At 38.5% G+C, this 21,171-nt stretch overlaps 1 protein-coding gene and 1 pseudogene across 2 annotated transcripts in view; one reads left to right on the top strand and one right to left on the bottom strand.

Moving 5' to 3' along the window:
* Positions 1–15,957, top strand: part of LOC114266577 (protein ABC transporter 1, mitochondrial pseudogene) — a 156,485-nt pseudogene extending 140,528 nt beyond the window's left edge. Inside the window, exons 2-3 of the transcript XR_014345981.1 lie at positions 14,470–14,695; positions 15,640–15,957. The product of XR_014345981.1 is annotated as a protein ABC transporter 1, mitochondrial pseudogene (transcript). The remainder of the gene's footprint in view (positions 1–14,469; positions 14,696–15,639) is intronic.
* The window catches only part of ROC4 (rotamase CYP 4), a 258,310-nt gene that overhangs the window by 152,620 nt on the left and 84,519 nt on the right, over positions 1–21,171 (bottom strand). The window lies entirely within an intron of this gene.

Raw genomic sequence — 21,171 nt, 5'->3', positions numbered from 1 at the left:
GTGGTTTGTGAGTATTCGGATGTCTTTCCCGAAGATCTTGTTAGTTTACCACCTCACCAAGAGATAGAGTTCTCTATTGATTTAGTGCCCGGCACGGCGCCGATTTCTATGGCACCTTACCGTTTTGCTCCAGCAGAGTTGGTTGAGTTAAAAGTTCAGCTCCAGGAATTGCTAGATAAGGGCTTTGTTCGCCCTAGTGTTTCGCCGTGGGGAGCACCGGCCCTCTTTGTTAAAAAGAAAGATGGTGCCTTGAGATTGTGTATTGACTACCGGAAGTTGAATCGGGCTACGGTTAAGAATAAGTATCCTATGCCCCGTATAGATGATTTGTTTGACCAGTTGAAGGGTTCCCGTTGTTTCTCTAAGATAGACTTGAGATCGGGTTACCACCAGTTGAGGGTCAGAGAAGAGGATATTCCGAAGACGGCATTCCGTACACGGTATGGCCATTACGAGTTTCTGGTGATGCCATTTGGGCTTACCAATGCACCGGCAGTCTTTATGGACTTGATGAACCGGGTTTTCCGGGAGTTCTTAGACCGATTTGTGGTCGTCTTTGTGGACGACATCCTTATCTATTCACCTTCAGAGGAGGAGCACGAGGCACACTTGAGAGTGGTGCTTGAGTTGCTTAGAGCCCATAGGCTGTATGCCAAGTTTGGGAAGTGTGAGTTCTGGCTGAGGGAAGTCATATTCTTAGGCCACGTGGTATCCGGGGAAGGGGTGTCTGTTGATACATCCAAGGTTGAGGCAGTGCAAGATTGGGCACAGCCTAAGAGTGTGTTTGAGATCTGCAGTTTTCTGGGATTAGCTGGGTATTACCGTCGGTTTGTGAAAGATTTCTCCAGGTTAGCGTCACCGTTGACTAGACTGACTCGGAAGGGAGTCAAGTTTGTGTGGAGTGAGACTTGTAAAAAGTCATTCCAAGAGCTGAAAGTTAGATTGACCACCGCTCCGGTGTTGATTATTCCGGAGAGAGGGTTGGGTTATGCGGTTTATTGTGATGCCTCACGAGAGGGTTTGGGTTGTGTGTTGATGCAAGAGGGGAAAGTGGTAGCTTATGGTTCACGTCAGTTGAAAATACACGAGAAAAATTACCCCACACACGACCTAGAGTTAGCAGCAGTGATCTTTGCCTTGAAAATCTGGAGGCACTACCTTTATGGTGAGAGGTCCGAGGTGCTCTCGGACCACAAGAGTTTGAAGTATCTGTTTACACAGAGAGACTTGAATCTGAGGCAGAGGAGGTGGATGGAGTTCATCGAGGATTATGATTTTGAGTTGCACTATCATCCGGGAAAGGCCAATGTTGTGGCCGATGCCCATAGTAGGAAGACCATTGGTGATGTAGCTTGTATAGCCATCCGGGAATGGGAGATGTTGGGAGCACTTGGCGAGTTTGATTTGCTACTGGGCGAATCTGTTGAGGCTGCGGCCTTGTTTTCTGTTGTTGCGCAGCCTACACTTGTGATTAGAGTGTTAGAGGCACAGAGAGGTGACCTTGAGGTAGAATCCCTCCGAGAGAAGATCTCCAGTGGGAAAGTTGAGAAGGGTTTGACGGTGTATCCCGACCTGAGTGTGAGATACCGAGACCGTTTGTTTGTACCGGAGTCTTGCCGTGAGGAAGTACTCCGAGAGTTTCATCATTCGCGCCTTGTAGTGCATCCGGGAGGTACTAAGATGTATCAGGATTTGGGTCGCCAGTTTTGGTGGCGGGGTATGAAGAGAGATGTGGCTGTTTTCGTATCGAAGTGCCTTACTTGCCAGCAAGTGAAGGCCGAGCATCAGAGGCCAGCGGGTTTGTTGCAACCCTTGCCTATTGCCGAGTGGAAGTGGGAGCATGTCACTATGGACTTCGTTGTAGGTCTTCCGAGAACTCAGCGGGGTAGTGATGCTATTTGGGTGGTTGTAGACCGGTTGACTAAGTCGGCGCACTTTATTCCTATGCGCGTGAGAGATTCGGTAGATCATCTTGTCGACTTGTATGTTCGGGACGTAGTGAGATTGCACGGGGTCCCAGTGACGATCGTCTCAGATAGAGATCCTCGTTTTACTGCTAGGTTGTGGCAGAGTTTGCAGAGTGCCTTGGGCACTAAGTTGACCTTTAGTACGGCCTATCATCCTCAGACTGACGGGCAGTCCGAGTGTACTATCCAGATCCTCGAGGATATGCTTCGGGGTTGTGTCCTTGATTTCAGTGGGACGTGGGAGAGGCACTTACCTTTGGTAGAGTTTGCCTATAACAACAGTTTTCAGTCTAGCATCGGTATGGCACCGTTTGAGGCCTTGTATGGCCGACCGTGTAGGTCTCTAGTTTGTTGGGCCGAGGTGGGTGATGCACCTTTGTTGGGTCCGGAGTTGGTTAGGGAGACGACGGAGAAAGTTGAGCTTATCCGTAGGAGGCTTGTTACAGCCCAGAGTCGTTAGAAATCTTATGCTGACCGTAGGAGGAGGCCTTTGGCGTTTGAGGTAGGTGATCATGTCTTTCTGAAGATATCACCCAGGCGAGGTCTGATGAGGTTTGGGAAGAGTGGGAAGTTATCCCCTCGGTTTGTTGGTCCTTTTGAGATCCTTGAGAGGATAGGTGAGGTCGCTTATCGGTTAGCCTTACCGCCGCAGTTGTCCGGAGTGCATGACGTGTTTCATGTGAGTATACTTCGGAAGTATGAGCCAGATCCATCACATGTGCTGGATTGGACTGATTTAGAGGTAGATGAGGATGCCTCGTATGAGGAGAGGCCGGTTCGGGTCTTGGATAGGCGGGATCAGGTCCTGCGTGGCAAGACCATTCCTTTGGTGAAAGTCTTGTGGAAACATCACGGAGTGGAGGAAGCCACTTGGGAACGTGAGTTGGGAGTCCGTGAGAAATATCCGGACTTGTTTGTTGATATGTGATCTTGTATTTAAATTTTGCATTTTGTTGAACTTAAGAGCTTTTATATATGTCTTAAGTTGTGAAACATTGAAAATGTTTTGATTATTGGAAGTATGTTTTGGAACTTGCCTCATATGGAAGTTGAATGTGACACTATATGTGTTGAATATATTGTTGAAATTGGAAAGATAGTGCATAATGTTGATGCATGTTGAAAATACATATGTTATTTACATATTGTGATATGTCTCTTGTTAAAGGGATGGGATGACCGGTAATGGGTCGAATTGTTGAATGTTCAAGTGTAACATTGTTTAAAATGGAGAAAAACTTGTTTTTGAAAAACTTGTGCTTAATTTCGGGGACGAAATTCTTTAAGGGGGGGAGATTATAGCGATCCCGGGTTTACCCTTGTTGTACAGTGATCCGGACATGTGTCCGTGGATGTTGGTAGTTGGTTATTATCGTGTTTACATTCCTTTTTCTTCATATTTGAGTTATAGGATGTGTTAGGCAGGTTTGTTACAGGTTGGTTGTGTTCGGGAGCCTAGTGTTGCTGCCCAGAATTTTGGACCTTCGCTCGAGCGAGGAGTTGGTCGCTCGAGCGAGAGTGGGGTTCGTGTTTGGTGGGTCGAGCCAGAGTGGCTCGCTCGAGCGAGCGGTTGCACCTGGTTCTGGACCTGAGAGCTGTCTTTCTTGGCTCGAGCGAGCTTCCTTCGCTCGAGCGGTCTGGGTTTTTCTTCGCTCGATCGAGAACTTCTTGGCTCGAGCGAGAGTTTTCTGTGTCTGGTCGCTCGAGCGACCAAGCCTTCGCTCGAGCGAGCGTGTTTTATATCAGCGGACAGTAGCGTCTTAAACATCACTTTTTCAGTTCCTTTCTTTGAGCAAAACCTAAATCCGACACTCTCTCTCTCTAAACTTGCACTCTCTCTAAGATTTGATCTCCCTAGGGTGTGAATCTAGCCTAGGGCTTTTGTTAAAAAGATAGAGGGCGTTGAGGGCTTCGATTTAATCTGAAAAAGTTTGGATTTGGAGCACGTTGATCTTCGAGTCTTCATCTCCTTTTTGGCTAAAACTTCAAGGTAGGGATATCCTACTCCTCTCTATGGATTTTGTCTTTAAATTTTGGTATTTTGAGATGTTGGGCTTGGTTTGGTAATTTTGTGAAAGTTTGGGGCTTTTGTGTAATTTTACAAAAGTTGGGGCTTTATTCATAATAAACCTGGATGCATGTTTGGCATAGAGAAATTGAACGAATGTTAAATCATTGATGAAAATGGGACCTAAGGGTTGAAATGTTAATTATGGGAATTGACCTAATTACATTGTTTAATTAATTGGGATAATTAATTGAGAAGAATGAGGAAATGTAATGTTGATTGAATATCCATTGTGCATTTATTTTCTGTTTAGAAATAACTGCTTTGGGCTATCGGTGGAGGATGGTCGTGATTGTTGTAGACAATGCATGATGTTTAGGCAAACTGAAACTAATCAATGAAATGTGTCATGGAACTTGACGATTGATAGAATACATTAACTGTATGTATTGGGTAATTGTATATAGAACCAATGTGTTTATATACGATATGTGTAGAGGAGGAGATAGGGGATGTACTCCGCGGTTTAGGGGAAGATAGGGGATGTACCTCTAAACCGGATAGTGTTGGGAGAAGATAGGGGATGAACTCCGTAGATACAGCTCTTATGCTTGTCTAGTAAAGTGAAGATAGAGCTCATATGCTTGTCTTTGTGAAGTGTGGATATAGCTTATATGCTTATCTGTGGATAGTGTTGATATACATATCTGTTGTAGAATGTGGATATAGCTTATATGCTTATCTGTGGATATTGTTGTTATACATATCTGTTGAGAATGTGGATATAGCTTATATGATTATCTGAATGTGGGATATAGTTTTTATACATATCTGTGGAAATGATGATAGAGCTAGCATGCTTATCTGTTGAAAAGGGGATAATGAAAGGTAACTTAGACTCATAAGTTGTATGACATAAATGTGTAATTTATGTGAATGTATCAGTGTTGACCATCCATCAATTGCTAATATTTTAGTCATTGTTCATGGTTGGTTTAGTGTATTTCTACTGGGTTGTGGCTCACCCTATATGGGAATATCATTTTCAGGTGCAGGAAGCATGCCACCTCCAAGGACATAGCTGGAGGCTAGAGGCGGACATACTTTTGTCGCTTAACTTTTGATGTATTACATGTAACTTCAAGCCTAGGGCTTAATGTGTAAACGAGTTAGTACTCTTTTGTTGTAACCAAGTGTTAACTTGGAAAGCTGTAAGCCTGTAAGGCATTTTGTTTTGATGTTAACATGTAATACTTATGTAATGGAACTCTAATGAATAAAAGAATGTGGTTAGTTTATATGTAAATGCATGCCTTATCTGACGGGTTTATTGTTATTATTTTGAGGGCGTTACATGGCCCTACCGACGGTCTGGTGTACAGGTGGATTTGTCTAATCGATTCCAGGTCGATTATTCCCTTGTTTTGTCCGGAATGTCATCATTTTGTATTACGTAGATGTTATTAACATCCAAGAAGTTTTGAAAGATTTGATTGATGAACTTGATTCATCCCATGTTTTGTTACAAGCCATGATACGTATTGTTTTGATAAAGATCTTGGATATCATTCATTTAAACCTTTATTACTAATACAATTCACTGAGTATCCAAGCTCACCCTCTCCTTATATATATGTAGGTGATGAGCAAGAAGGCGGCGATGCCTAGATGATTATTTGCAACTTGTTTTGGATTCACATTTTTGTAGCATCTTGAAGATCATGCTTCTTGGCTTGTAATTTACTTCTTTGTTTATGTCGGCTTGAGAAGCCTTTTGATCAAGATGTATTTTGTACTTTATTTTATTGTATCCAAGTTGTAAACTACATTAAGATGTATGTCATTTCATTTGATCTATGCACAGCTCTTATGGACTAATTAGATTTAAATTATTGCTTCCGCACATGTAGGCCCTATATATTTATACTCTAATTGTGTGTGAATCTTTGTAAATTGGCCTTTGGTAATCTCGAATTACTGGCCATCACGGCACCATTCTACTAGGGGCGGAATGGGGTCGTAACAAGCGCCCCAGAAGCAAAATGCAAAATTACATTCAAAGTTGCCTGTCCGCCCTTGCTTGCTCGAGCGAAGAAATCCTTGCTCGAGCAAAGGCTGCATCTGTGTAAATACCTGAAAGAGATGAATGTACGCTCGAGCGAAGGTTGCGTGGCTCGAGCGAAGCCACTTATGGAAAACACGCGTTTTTGGTTCCTCGCTTGAGCGAGAGAGTCTTCGCTCGAGCGAGCCTCGCAGCTCCAAATTTCTATCAGTACGGGTTTCTGTTAGAATTTAGGATTACTTCTCCAGATCTTCTTTTTGGGTTCTAAGGTTTATATCTGGGGATATTTTGCTAGTTTTCTTTGATGTTTTGATTGAGTATTCAACTCATGGTTTAAAGAGTATACATCAAAGGATTATTTGTTTGTTCTACACAAAAGAGAGAGTTATTCTTCGGTGGATTCTGAAGAATTCGAGCCTGAAGCTTTGGTGGATTCCGGAGTGGCTCATCGTCAAGACAATTTCAAGATGAAGACAGTGTTGGAAGAGGCACATAGAGGTTGGTTCAATTTGGGCGTGGATTCGCTAGGTAATTGAGAGTATACCTATGTAATTCCTTTATATCTTCTTAGTGGATTGTTTTGTGGCTGTTGCCCGTGGTTTTTTTTTTCAAAATTGGAGGTGTCCAATTGTGGTTTTTCCACGTAAAATCGTTGTCGATTTGTCTTGATTGTTTGATTGGGATTGTTGTTTACTATTTAAAATTGATACATAATCACAAATCAACATCTAGGGGATTTCTAGATTTTTCAACGGGGAAGGTGACCGTGACATCTGTATGGTGGTTCAGGGGCAGTTTGGGAATTGGGTTTGTTTTGATATATGGGTGACGCGTTGGCTTAGACAATTCAAATATTTCAAAAGGCTTATATGCATGCCAGATTTAAAGTACAGACAAATTAATTAGTTGCCCTAGCCAGACAGTCCGACAAAAGATTTTAATTAGACATGAATTTTCCAAAAAATCTTATTTTAGTTAAACCCTTAATTGAATATAACATAGCAATATATGTTCAACCACTATTAACTAACAAAAAGTATGCTAGAGCATGATCAGCTGAATATCATACCATATTGAGGGTTTCCTTCTTCTTGTGGAGAAATTGAAGAGTGTTTAAGCATGAGCGTATATCACACTTTGTAAATAGAAGCATATAAGGATATCAAGGCCATAAAACTCAAAAACATTCTGCAGCACAACGCCATAAAGAATATTAGAAGCCTCTGAAGAATTCATCAAGATTACTTGAGGTCCAAAGTGGTTTTAGCCAACATAAATGCTTATCATAAGTAATAGCACATGACTAAATCTGATGTGAGTTTTCTAAATGAGAGTTGAGTGAAGGTCAACAAAAATGTGTGTTATTCTAATTGTTTGCTAACTTGTGCAGCAGCTTGAGGAGCTCTATCACAGATTTTGAGGGTTAAGTGTTGTGAGAAACATACTTGAATATCTCCAAAGATTTGAGTTTATGTTCTATGGGTTGAGTGCAGTTAGCCAATATATAAGCGGTTCACTAATCTCTATTTATCTAGATAGCCATCTGAATCTGCATTTGCCCCCTGCAATGTGAACCCTAGCACTATGTTGCAGTTTAGCTATGAGACTACAAAAGGTTGATCCCTTTATCTACATTAAGGTAACAATTACTGGAGATCTCAGAGCTGGGTATAAACAAAATAGTGATCATTACAATCCATTTACATGTTGACACGCAAACAACATGAAAATGGCAAGTCCAGCAGTGGACTGCATGGAACTTGTTGCGTCTCTGATTCTGCCTTGAAGGCCACTCCTGTATTGGAAGTGTTAGGTTACAATAATAAGGCTTGAGTTCCTGTTTTAAGCCCTAATAAATTGACATAAATTTAGCTAAAATACTGGAGCTTAGTGTTATAGTGTTAGGTTACAATAATAAGGCTTAGTGTTATAGTGTTTTCGTTTTATTTTTTTTTAGCTACTAACTATTTAGTCGCTAAAAATATTTATTTCCCTTTTGGCTACCAATTATTTAGTGGCCAAAAACATGATATTATTATTATTTTTTTTTAATTTGTCCATAACTTGTATATTCTGTGCAACCTATGCCATGTATATAAACACCTCACAACAAATCATAACCCAACCCCATAAAGGGCATTTTCATAAGGAACCAGAGGTCACAATAACAACAGGACAAATATATAGCCTACTACCCACCAGGTCGCCATCCTTGTGATATAACAATTCTAAAGTTATGAATGCAGCAAAAGCATTGCTTCTTCTAATGCTGCAAATGAACCCACATGATCATATCACATCAAGCACAATTAGTAACTCATTATCAAACAAAATACTCATTTGATATACAACAAAACTCTCCTGATTTATATGTGAATCTATCTAATATGAACAATTTAAAGAAGTCAAGAATCATTACCAGAAAATGGGTTTTCTTGACCAAAAACATTCACTTTTAACACCGTGACTACCCAAATCTGCTGCAACACTGGCTGTACGCAATACTTGTATGGTCCATGTAACATAGCTCAATAATTAAAAAATAACCTCTTTTTACTTAGTGATATAAGAGTTATGCTAACCACTTCTACAAGCTACTATTTGCGGAATAATTTCCAAACTTCATAATATCCGGTGATTCCCAAATATTTAATGTTTGTTCACTATGTTGTAAAAGATGGCCAAAAGATACTTGCTTTACCTCTTTAATGGAACTCTTTTAAGCAAGACTAAACAATTCATGACAACTCATGACTTTACCTACCAATAGGGGAAAGAGAAGGTTCATACCGTTGAGCTATTTTCATCTCCAAGCTTCCATGACGGGTTATTCCAAGGATCTGATTCATCAATATATGTCCCCCAGCATGATATGCATACATGTCGATCTGCAATTTTAGCTCCCTGAACAGGACGAATCATCAAATCAAAATTCAAATATCACACTAGATATCTAGATTACAGGAACATCACTTCATAACAACTGGAGCTTCCAAACACAACATGAAAAAGATTCTTCATTAATGCGATATATTTAACGGATCCAATGAGCTAATACCATAAGCTCTACAATCACCCTTTTATCTAAGAAACAGAAGGACAAAACAAAGAGCAGATCAATGACTTGTAATATTGAAATTGCTGAGGTAGAAAAACATATTGGAAATCAATTCCAAGTCCTATTTGTCAAGGGGAAAATCAATTCCAAGTCCTATTTTACAAATCTAATTCCCATATTAACATATCAAACAAAAAAATGAGACGATCAATGAATGAAAATGATCACAGAAATGATTAATATAGCTAAATCTGAGCTCAATCTGTGTTAAAACAACAAAATTGAGACCCAAAAACCCGAGAACGAATCAAACCCAGATCTGAAACAATCGATCAATCACCACAATTTGGAATTTAAGCAAACCTAGATCTAAAAGAGAGAAGAAGATATCAAACCTGATCGAATTGGAGCCAAAAAGTTACCCAAGTCCAGATCTATTGATGTTTTCAGGTAGAGAGAGAGAAACAAAAATTGCGAAGAGCTCCTACAATCGAATCAAATTGTATTTGTGTTGTTGTTCAAATAATGGCAATGTGTGAGAGAAGAGGCGTTGGGAGGGCTTGGTGTTTCTCTCTCTAGAATTCTGGAGAGAGACGAAGCGTTTGGAAGGGCGATCGACAAAAAGAGATCGGCAGAGAGAGACAGACCGAGATCGACGGAGATCGACAAAGAAAGAGAGATAGAGATCGACAGAGAGACCAAGATCGACAGATTTTCTGAAAATTACTCCTTCTTTGAAATAATTTTTTTATAAAATTTACACTTTTAGTGGAACTTACACTGAAAACAAAACATAAGCTACTTATATCTATTGTGAAATAACTTACACAATTTTTGAAAAATTATCCCTTTTGTGAAATAATTTCTTTCATAAAATTTATATATTTTGCTAAAACTTACACTTTTTCTGAAAATGTACACATTTTCGTGGAAATAGTTACACATTTTTTCAGAAAAGGTGTATGTTCATAAAAGGAATAATTTTCAGAAAATGTGTATGTTCATAAAATGAATAATTTTCAGAAAAGGTGTATGTTCATAAAAGGAATAATTTTCTGGAAAGTTACTCCTTTTATGAAATAATTTTTATCATAAAATTTACACCTTTTGTAAAAATGAAACTTACACCTATTGTGAACTTACTTACATCTTTTGTGAAATAACTTACACTAACTCTGAAAAGTTACATTTTTTGTAAAATAATTTCTTTCATAAAATTTATACATTTTCTTAAAACTTACACTTTTTCTGAAAATTTACACATTTTTGTGGAACCTTTTATGAAAAGTTACTCCTTTTGTATCATAATTTTTTTCAAAAATAGTGTAACTTTTCTAAAAATTATTTCATAAAAGGTATAACTTGTTTTACAAAAGATGTAAGTGTTATGTGTAAGTTGTCAAAATTTTATGAAATAAAAATTTTCACATAGGTGTAACTTTCAGAAAAGGTATAACTTGTTTTACAAAAGATGTAAAATAAAATTTTTCACATATGGTGTAACTTTCAGAAAATGTATAGCTTGTTTTACAAAAGATGTAAGTATTATGTGTAAGTTGTCAAAATTTTATGAAATAAAAGTTTTCACATATGGTGTAACTCTCTGAAAAGGTATAACTTGTTTTACAAAAGATGTAAGTATTATGTGTAAGTTGTCAAAATTTTATGAAATAAAATTTTTCACATATGGTGTAACTTTTCAGAAAATGTATAACTTGTTTTACAAAAGATGTAAGTATTATGTGTAAGTTGTCAAAATTTTATGAAATAAATTTTTTCATATATGTTGTAATTTTCAGAAAAGGTATAACTTGTTTAACAAAAGATGTAAGTATTATGTGTAAGTTGTCAAAATTTTATGAAATTAAAATTTTCACATATGGTGTAACTTTCAGAAAAGGTATAACTTGTTTTACAAAAGATGTAAGTATTATGTGTAAGTTGTCAAAATTTTATGAAATTAAATTTTTCACATATGGTGTAACTTTCAGAAAAGGTATAACTTGTTTTACAAAAGATGTAAGTATTATGTGTAAGTTGTCAAAAGTTACACCTTTGGTAAGCAATTTTACAAAAGGTATAAGTCCTCAGAAAAGTGTAAGTTCTCATAAAATGTGTAAGTTCTCACAAAAGGCGTAAGTTTTCACAAAGGGTGTAAATTTTCAAAAATCACTTACGCCTTTTTCTGAAATTACTTACGCCTTTTGTTAAAATTTACGCCTTCTGTGATAATTTACACATTTTGTGAAATTATTTACATCTTTTGTGACAATTTACACTTTTAGTCATATAATATATTCTTTTATTCATTTACCTAGAAAGTGACCTGCATAGCAGGTCACCAATGTGCTTGTTTTCAAATATTTTTGTATAACTTAATACATAAAAGGTGTGAGGATAAAATAGAAAGGTGTAAGTGCCTTGCATACCATATGCAAGGCACACCTAAAAAAAGTTCTCGTATAAATAGTAATGCTAGGACATTTTCAAATCCATGTCATTTTATTTTTAACTAAAACATATTTTTTCATCATCGTCGTGCTAGAATACGGACCGCAATAATCTTTCCGTATTTTGGAATTGGAAGCCTTTTTTCAATTCCAATTTTTACAACCATTACTGCTTTTTTTCTTGTGCACTGAATCCAAGTCCAAGAAAGACCAACGCGAATTAAATAAAAATAAGAATAAGAATGGGTTCTTCATTGACGAAGAAGGAGCTAGGCAGGATTGTAGATGGCTTATCCCTAATCAACAAGGAGGTTGTGAAATGTTCTCGATCTCAAAATGGAGATTTGCAATACCTAATTACTTCCTCCTTGAAGAAAGTAATCCTCGTCGTCACTGATCTCTCCGAACTCACCACCGGCGAGGTCTGTGAGTTCTCCACTCCTCCTCCTCCTCCCTCACCTCCTACTAGTAGTAGTAACAATTCTAAAGCAACAACCAGTGTTGTATACTTCGAAGTGGCGGTTGAGGAGAACCAACCTCAAACACCATCACCTCTTCAACCATCGCCATCGCCATCGCCATCAAATGTTGGTGGTAAGGAAGTTCCCTTTCCCGAGATACCACCGCCATTGCCATCGAATGTTGGTTGTGATGTCAAAGACGGTTTGCTCGCTTCCGAGGCCAATGTTGCCCTTAACAAAGAAGAGCCTGCTCCTTCTCCTCCTCCTCCTCCTAAGATACGAAAGCGGAGGCCGAGGGAGAGGAGAGTTCCTTCTACGCCCTCTTCTAGAGCTCTTGGGTAAGTTTTTCCCCATTCACAACCCCCAAACAATCCAAACCATATGGTAGTATTTGTTTCACTGGAATGAAACGGAATGGGATATTCATTCTATCAAAATGTTCATTTTTATGTTTGGTTGACTAATAAAATAGCGACAAAATGCATTACGATTCCATATGAAAGCCTAAGGAATGATCATTCCATTCCATTTCAATTCATTCCAGTGTACCAAATGAAGCCTATATGACCACTGCTTATGGTATTTATTTTAGTTGATGCATATACTCGAAATTGAAAAGGATATACAAGTATAACCTCCAGTACAAATAGCAGCTACCAAAGCTTGTGTCAATTTCTCAAATTTAGCACATGCTATGGCAAGTCATTGGAGTATACACTGCTCTGTTGCAGCTGCCAAATTATGGCAATAGCAGCTCCAATGGCTTGCCATTGGAGATGCTCTTAGGTGCTAACAATTTCTAAAGCCATCGGACTAGGGGAAAAACTCTTGAATTAACCGTGGTGCACTTTCAGAAAAACTCCTTGCCGAGGCCTATGCACCCTGGGGATTACTTGGGCCTTGATTTGGACATCTAGTGCCAATCAAAAAAAAAAAAAAGAAAGAAAAAGATATACAAGTATGTCCATTTAGTTGATATGTGAAAAGATTCTCACTTTTTTTCTTTCTTTTATTTTATTTTTTCTATGTTGCAAGTATACATAAATATACATGAGACTTGGACTTGTACTTTCTATTGAGCCTTGCACTCAGATTCCAGGAGACTTGGTTCCCCCTTTATTTAATTTTGGTTTATTACACTAAATGGTAATTCCCCCTTTATTTAACTATTTCAAAAAAATATAGAATTTCTAAAATGCCCCAAAATTTCTTAACTTAGTAGAACACGAATGCATATCCATGAAATTCCCAACTTGATTACATGAGGTACCAAGTAAGCCCTATATGAATTTCCAAACTTGCTTTTATTTTTCTTTGAATGTCTTGCACCAACTTAAATACAACCAATTCATTCCAGGGGAGGAGGTGACTAACATTGATTTTTGAGCACTCTAGAGAGTACTACTGTAGAGTTGGATCCCTTCCACCCTCTTACTTGGGTATGCCTTTGAGTTTCTTATTCAAAATGTAGTCCTTGTGGGATCCCGTAATTGAGATATTTCAGAGAAGACTGGCAGGGTGAAAGAGGCAATACCTATCTAATGAAGAGTACTTTATCTAGGTTGCCTACATATTTTATGTTTTTCTTTGTCATTACTTTGTTGCCGAGAGATTGGAAGCTGCTTATAGATTTTTGTAGGGAGGAATAGGGGAGGATTCAAGTAACCATTTAGTTGGCAGGGACTCAATTTGCAATCCTATGAGGGATGAGGATTGGTATCAAGAAGTTAGAAAATTTCAAACAAGTTTTGTTGGGGGAGTGGCGTTGGAGGTTTGTGAGTAAGAGGGATAGATGGTGGAGACATATGGGTGTGATTAAGGAAGTTGGTCCTCTTTCGAGGTATCTCTATCTTACGGAGTAGGCTTACAGAAAGGAGTTGTCTATGTATCTCAAGTTCCCCCCTGCCCCTGGTAAGTGTCATGTAAATTTTTTGCCTTAGTTTGATTGGTGTGCATTGTTCACACGAAACAAAATTAAAGAAATGCATCTCCTTCATTATTTACGAAAGTTACTTTTATGGTTAATGACTACTTTGGTTCCTCCTCTATGGATAATAGAACTAAGATTTTGTCTGTTGTTATTATTGGCAATTTCCTTTCCATTAAAAACAATAAAGACAGAAAGAAATAGAACACTTTCCTTTTCAAATCCCAAATGTTACTTATTACATCCCAAAAATCAAGTCATTTGGAATATTAAAAAATGGAGGTCATCATTGATGTATGTTTTGTGTAACTATATTTATTTTTGTCCTGAACTATTCTCAAACTAGTTACCACTGCATTATTCAAGTCTTTGTAGTGCCAATATTGTTATTTGGCAGTCCTTTTCTTTTCTAAAACATAACATATCTTGGACATGGCTTTCAAATCTGTTAGTTAGGAGGGAAATCATCAATTGTATAACATGTTTTTTTGTTCTTATGACTGAGATTTTTACTTAATTCCTAACTTATTTTGAAGGTTTGCTGGCCTAGGAGCTAGTCTTGCATGGGGGACAATCCAGGAATCTGCCAAGAGGATTGTCTTTGGTATGCCCGATTCACAAGAAAAACAATCCGCTCTTTCCCCATTCTTATCGAAAAAAAATGCAAAACGTTTGGCTCTTGCATTGTGCAGAATGCGTGGAGCGGCACTTAAATTAGGGCAGATGCTGAGTATTCAAGATGAATCCATTATACCCCCTCCGGTATTTTTTTTTTAAGCTTTAACATTATTCACTTTTTGGTAAGTTATTTTATTACTAAAACAAAATGATAGTACCACAAAAGCTCAAGACACAACCCTAAAGGGTACAAAACACATGCTCAAGGCTTCAATATAAGAGTGATGTGCTAAAAAGAAAAAGGAAGTATATTATTCTTTAGGAAGGATAGGGAACTTAAAAGGCTTCAATATTCACTTAATTATGATGGACAAAAGTAGAGTGAGGCTTAAGTGAGATTGTGTATTTAGAAAATGAGGATTAGTGTTTGAGGCTATCACCTAATAAGTTTGTTAGTGCATTTTTTTATTTTATTGGAAGAATTCAGGAAGCAATTTAAGGAGAAGCATCCAAATATTAAGTTGGTTAAGGTTATTGGTAAAGTTGGAAGAAAACAATGAAAATTGATGTCAAGCAATGAGAAAGCATCCTTTGTCAAGAAGGCACTTTATTAAAGATGTTAACACTTGGGATTTGATTTTGTTTTAGTTGTTAAAGGGGTGTCAGATTTATCTTTTGTACTTTTTCTTCTTCTTTCTGTTTATTTATTTGAATTGTATAAGGGTTTTTTCCCCTCGGCACGCTCTCTAATAGACTAATACAATTGTACTCTGTTGTTGATCAAAGAAAAAGGTGTAATCACAGTGATTTTGTTCATCAATCCGTTTTAGTAAATGCTGACGGGTTAAAATTCACAATAAAAATTTTATGTTTGCAAATAAAAAAAATGTTATAATGTGATAAAACAGACAAATAATACCGACCCTGATTTAGAAAGGATAAGTGGACCCTATTTGGATGATTATTCACCATTTGTTCTTCTTCAAGTTAACTTTTCCTCTATTATGATTAAGTTTTATATTGCTGGCATGAATGAGGCTTGTCATATTTTGGTTCCAAAGCATGTGACAGCTCTTATCCCTTCATAGATCTTGGTTGCGTTGGATATTGTTCGTCAAGGTGCTAATGTGATGCCAATGAGCCAGCTAAATCAAGTTTTGGATGCTGAATTAGGTCTTTACTGGTCATCTAAGTTGATTAGTTTTGATTATGAACCAATGGCTGTTGCAAGTATAGGCCAGGTGATGCAGGCAACTGTATTATTAAATGTTATTTATTCATTATGTGCTGGTTCCTTGTTTTATCCCTTTTACCATGCAATCAAACAACTTAAGTACTTAATGGTGATAGAGTATGACTTGAGTGTATGGAACTGTGTTTATTTTGCAACTATTCTTGACCAATAGACATTTTTTTTATCAGTAGCAGCAAAAATAAAATTATTAGAAGGAGAATCAAGGTGGACAAGTTGTCCAACAAACAGAAGAGATAAAAAGAAGACACAAAAAGAAGGTACAAGAAGCGTAACTAGCTTCATATGGCTCTCCCATTCCTAGAAGTGAAAAAACAAAGGAATTCCCTTAAAAGGGGAGATGCAGAAGCCCAAAAATAAGCCAATTTGCAAATTTTATTCACAATACCCCCTAAGCTATCATTTCTTTCTAACCAAACAACCCACAGAGCTGCCAATACAAGTCAATTTATTATTTTTGTCTTTTTTATTTTTATTTTTTTGTTGTTGTTTTGATTTGATTATTCACTAGGTGAGTGTTTTAGACAGTGAAAGTAAATGGATACAAATCTAACACATAATTTGCATAATTTTTTTTATGAAGATAATTAATTGCTAATCAATTAACTTCTTTATCTAATTATTTACTGCCTCAATGAATTTCATGAGTTAAGTTATGAAATGAAATTTGCATATCACCAAGTATGATTTTATTTCCCCTAAAACAAAAGTTGTAATCATTACATCATTATTGAGCCATTATTATTCGTCAATACACTCGTTGCGATATGTGCTTCTTGGCTCACTTATTTGAGTAAAAATCGACGCAGTTCTCTACTTTCTCCTCACTTGATGAAAGAAAACAAAAACAACAAGAACAAAGGGGGGATATATTAAAAAGTGTAATACTATCCGTCATAAAATAAATTCCATGAACAGTTTCATAAAATTAATTTAAGGGTGATTGCATAATATATGATAAAACACTACAAACTAATTCAAGTATAGAAAATCTTCATGAAGGATTTCATGATATTTTTTTCATAATGCCTAACAATATTGTATTAAAAACTCAATTGCCAATAATATACAATCGTCATTGACATAAATGTGATAGTTAATTAGAATCTATTAGATTTGTAGTTATGTACAAATAATAGAATTTACCATCCTATATAATAGATTATTACTAAATAGTTTGGTGATATTCCACATGTCGATAATGAGGTGTGTTAGAACTACTGTATAGATTTTTTTTTTTCTTTCAATTAAAAAAGAGAAGAGATAAAAACTTACTAGGGTTTTCTTTAGTACTAAAATGGGTGCATAAAGAGGAAGCACAACCTAAAGTGCACAAGTCATGTGTATTTGGAGGAGGAAGAACAGGATTGTTTGGTGGAAAGATGCAATCTTTGAAGCATTTGGCAGCACAAATCAACGAAGAAGTATTGGAAGAGATGCAAGAAATATAGCATGCACCAAAACAAACAGGGAAAGAAGGTTTGGGTTGCCCCGGTCCCATTACAATTGTTCCCATAATCAACCCTGCTATTACAACCATTACAACCTCCCTCATCATTCTCCCTCCCTCCATATTCTCTGTCTCTCTCTCAAAGCTCGATAGAAATATATCCAATCCAAAATTGCAACTTGAAATCCTTTGTAGATCAAACAAGGGTAGATATAGTATGTTGACAACTAAAATGATGATAATTATGTCTTTATTATGAGCTACATTATTGTGTGAGTGATTTTCTGATCACACTGCCCAACTCAGTATTCAGCTGGAGAACACTGGCAGAATAGATGACACCTGGCTAACCTGTAACAGAAAGAGAAGATTCAGACGGTGGTTCGTCCACCCGGGGGCACTCCGACGATCAAGTCAGTATATTTCTCAAAGATAATCAATAGTGCTTAACTCACTCGACAAGATATCAAAAACATACCTTAGACCCACGGGGGTGCCTCTTTTTTATAGCTAACTCAATCCTTGTCCCAACAGGAGCCTAGCTCTAATGGACTTAGGATTACTATCAATCTTGGACTCTCAGTAGGATTAGGATAAACTCCCTAATGTTGTGTTTGGTTGTGGGATTTAGAGAGGGATTTGGAAAGGGAAATGGAAAAGGTAGGTGAAATGTGAATAAATCATGCTTATATTTCACATAGTTTCACACACCTTTTCCCTTTCCCTTTCCAAATCCCTCCCCAAATCTCCCAACCAAACACACCATAAGAGTCTTATCCTTTCCCAACTATAGTCTTCCCCTTTTCTAGGACTCTCGTGTCTTATCCGCTTATCTCGAATTCTGATATCTTCAGAGATAACCTCAGCTTAACCGAGATCACCTCGGTGTCATGTCCTGGACACGTGGCACCTCGGCCAATACGTCGGCGTCACTTCAGCCACGTGTTGGTACTCAGAAAATATATCCCCACAACTGCCCCCTAGGTTCTATTTCCTCGGCATTCTGAGGTGATGGAACCTATATCAGTACCTCATGCTAATTCATCGATTTAATCCGAGATCATCATCGTAGGCCGACATGTCTTCTTAAAGATCAAGAATTCCAAGAGCTCCTTCACGCGTATGAGCTGTCATACATAACAACTCATCCGTTAAGCCACGTGTTTTCTCCTTACTGGATCGTACTCTGGACGCGCTTATTAGTCGTTTCGCACCTACATGCGTCGTCTAACGCATTTGCTGTCCCAGGCGCATTAATTGCCCTCTTTTGCCGCCATTTCAAGTTTTTGACAAAACTTGTTTCTCTCTTTCGTTTTTTTTACTTTTCATTCAATTCCATCACTTTTTCTCTCTCTAGCTCTTGAATACGCCATTGTTCCAGACCTTAAGCTCTACAACTGCCTTCATTCCTCCTTCTGGTGAAGCTTCCGCCGTTCTGTTACTTCTGTAACCATTGTCTGACTTCGGCGATCCTTACACCGGCTTCTTTTCTTCGGTGAGTTTACTGTTCCTTTCGTTTTCAATTCTTTGATGCTTTCTATTACTTGCTACCATTACTGCATTTGTTCAAACTTTTAACTTGTGAATCATACATCTGAATGTGTTTTTTCCATGATTATGCCCTTGCCCATATCTAGAACACACGCACTGTTTTACCACTTCCCTATACTTTTGCCACTGTTCTTGGCCCTATACTTCTTGTATTCTTTATGCTCTTGATAGACCATCTCTATTCTTGATTCTGAAACTCATTCTTGTTTCTGTTTTTTGTGTCTTTTCCAGATTCGTGCCTTCAATCTTCGTTTTCATAGACTTAGGTTTGGGATTTGTCTGTAGAACCCACAATTTAGGAAAAAACTGAAACCTGTATTTACCTAAGTGTTTTGCTGTGGTCCCAATAACCCTTTCAAAACATCTTCTGAAATCCAACCCCTTTGATTAAGCCGATATCATGGGTATGTGGAAACATAGGGTAGACACCCCATCCAAACTAAAATTCTTTAGACAAGAGTTTGAAATCTCAACCAACGTCCATCTGAGGTTGGCTAGGGATGATGACTCCATGATGCCTACTGATGACTCCATGGCTTTCCCAGTGGTAGCCTTCATTGAGTGTGGACTTCGGCTTCCACTCAACATCCTTTTCCGTGAAATACTTCATTATTACAAGTTGAATCCGATGCAACTTTCCATCAATTCCTATCGAACTATCAATGGTATCATAGCCTTAGCCAAATAAGAAAACGCTAGGATCACATTAGCCGACATCCAATATTGCTATACTATGTGTGGCCTTAAAAAAGACACTAGCTACGTTTACTACCTCAAGCCGAGGTCCACCGAATACAAAATCGTTGCCGACCTCCCTGACTCCAACAAGGGAGCTGGGGACGATTATTTCATTACTTCGGGGAACTGGGAGTTCGCCCCAGATGAAGACCTCCATCTCCTCCCTCTCCTTCGATCAGTCTTTGTAGAGCGTAATGGTAAGAGCCCTGCATTCATACCTACTTTGTTTTTTAAAGTCTTTCATACTTTATCCATTTCTTAATGTCTGTTTTTCTTACAGCTGTTCCAAAACCACCAAAAAACTTTCGCCAATCCTTTATTTCCAGTAAGGATTTGAAGAAACTCTTGGACCTGCCAGTCCATAAACGAACGGCGCCTCTGCTTCTCAATTTTATTCCAACATACAAGTCAGCTCTACCCGACGTCCCTAGGAGGAAGAAGAAAAGCCTTTCTCCACCATCTGCTACAGCTCCACATACTGTGTCCACATCTCGGACAGACCAAGGGTCAACCTTTGATCCAGCTGAGATACTGTCAACCTCGGCTCCATACTTGATTCCCATATCCCAAAGCTGCCGTCGATACCGAACAGTTTTTTCTGCCAAGATGGGTCGCCCAAAACCAGTTACAAAAGATCTCTTGGCCAACATTCCAACTGATGTTGACGCTCAGCCAACACAAACCCTGCCTCCTCCAAAGCCAAAACGAATCAAAAAGGCTCAGCCAAAGGCAAAGGTGCCTCAAATTGATTCTGAGGATATCTTGCCTATTTCCAAACCAGCTCCGAGTGACAAAATTGCCTTTGTCCCTACGAAGAGGTCCGCCGAAACGCTTCCATCCGAATCTACCAAATCCAAAAGGCCGAGGTCATCTTCTGCAACGACCTCGGGGTCTAAAAAGCCTGTTGCCCCCTGGGCCCCCAAAATTACCTTGGAAGATAAGCCAGTCATGGCCAATGATAGTGTCGAGGACATCAACGTCGGAGCCCTCAGTACTGCTCTGCTTCTCCCCGGCGATCTTGACCGAAACGCCGGGTTGAGCGAGTATGAAAATTACGCTCTGATGCTTCAACGCTCTGTTCAAGTGAGTGTCCTTACCTGGCAATTTTTCCTTTTCATGTACTTTAGAAGATTTTGTAATAACTTTTGTCTTGTGTTTTTTTAGGCCATCCAGCATGCCCATTCTTTCTCTATTCAATCTTTTGAAAATCGGGAGAAGTTGGACGAGATGAAGAGGGAGTTCTCTACTCTTCAAAAAGCCAATAAAAGCCTTCAATCAAAAATGAAGAAGTTAGAGGACCAGGCTGAAGCTGCCATCAAGGCTCAGACCGATGTCGAAGAGAAGTTTGATTCTGTTAAGGCCATTAGGAAGGTTGCTGAGTCCCAAAAAAGAAAGGCCGAGGAGAAGATAGCCCCGGCCCAAAAAGAGCTGCAGGAGGCCTTGGCTACCAAAGAGGCTGAAATTAGGGATGCCGACGAGAAGGCGTATGCCCAGGGCATGGCCGATGTTACGGAGGCCTACGAAAAGCAAGTGAAGGAGGCATGCAACAAGGGTTTCACCCTTGGTTGGATGCCCCTTCTAAAAAAGCTCAATGTCCCTGAGGACTCACCTTTGAGAAACCCTGACGCC

The sequence above is a fragment of the Camellia sinensis genome, chromosome 12, assembly GCF_055761805.1.
Source record: "Camellia sinensis isolate YWXY chromosome 12, ASM5576180v1, whole genome shotgun sequence".
NCBI lineage: Eukaryota > Viridiplantae > Streptophyta > Magnoliopsida > Ericales > Theaceae > Camellia > Camellia sinensis.
This window is presented reverse-complemented; position numbering and strand designations above follow the sequence as displayed.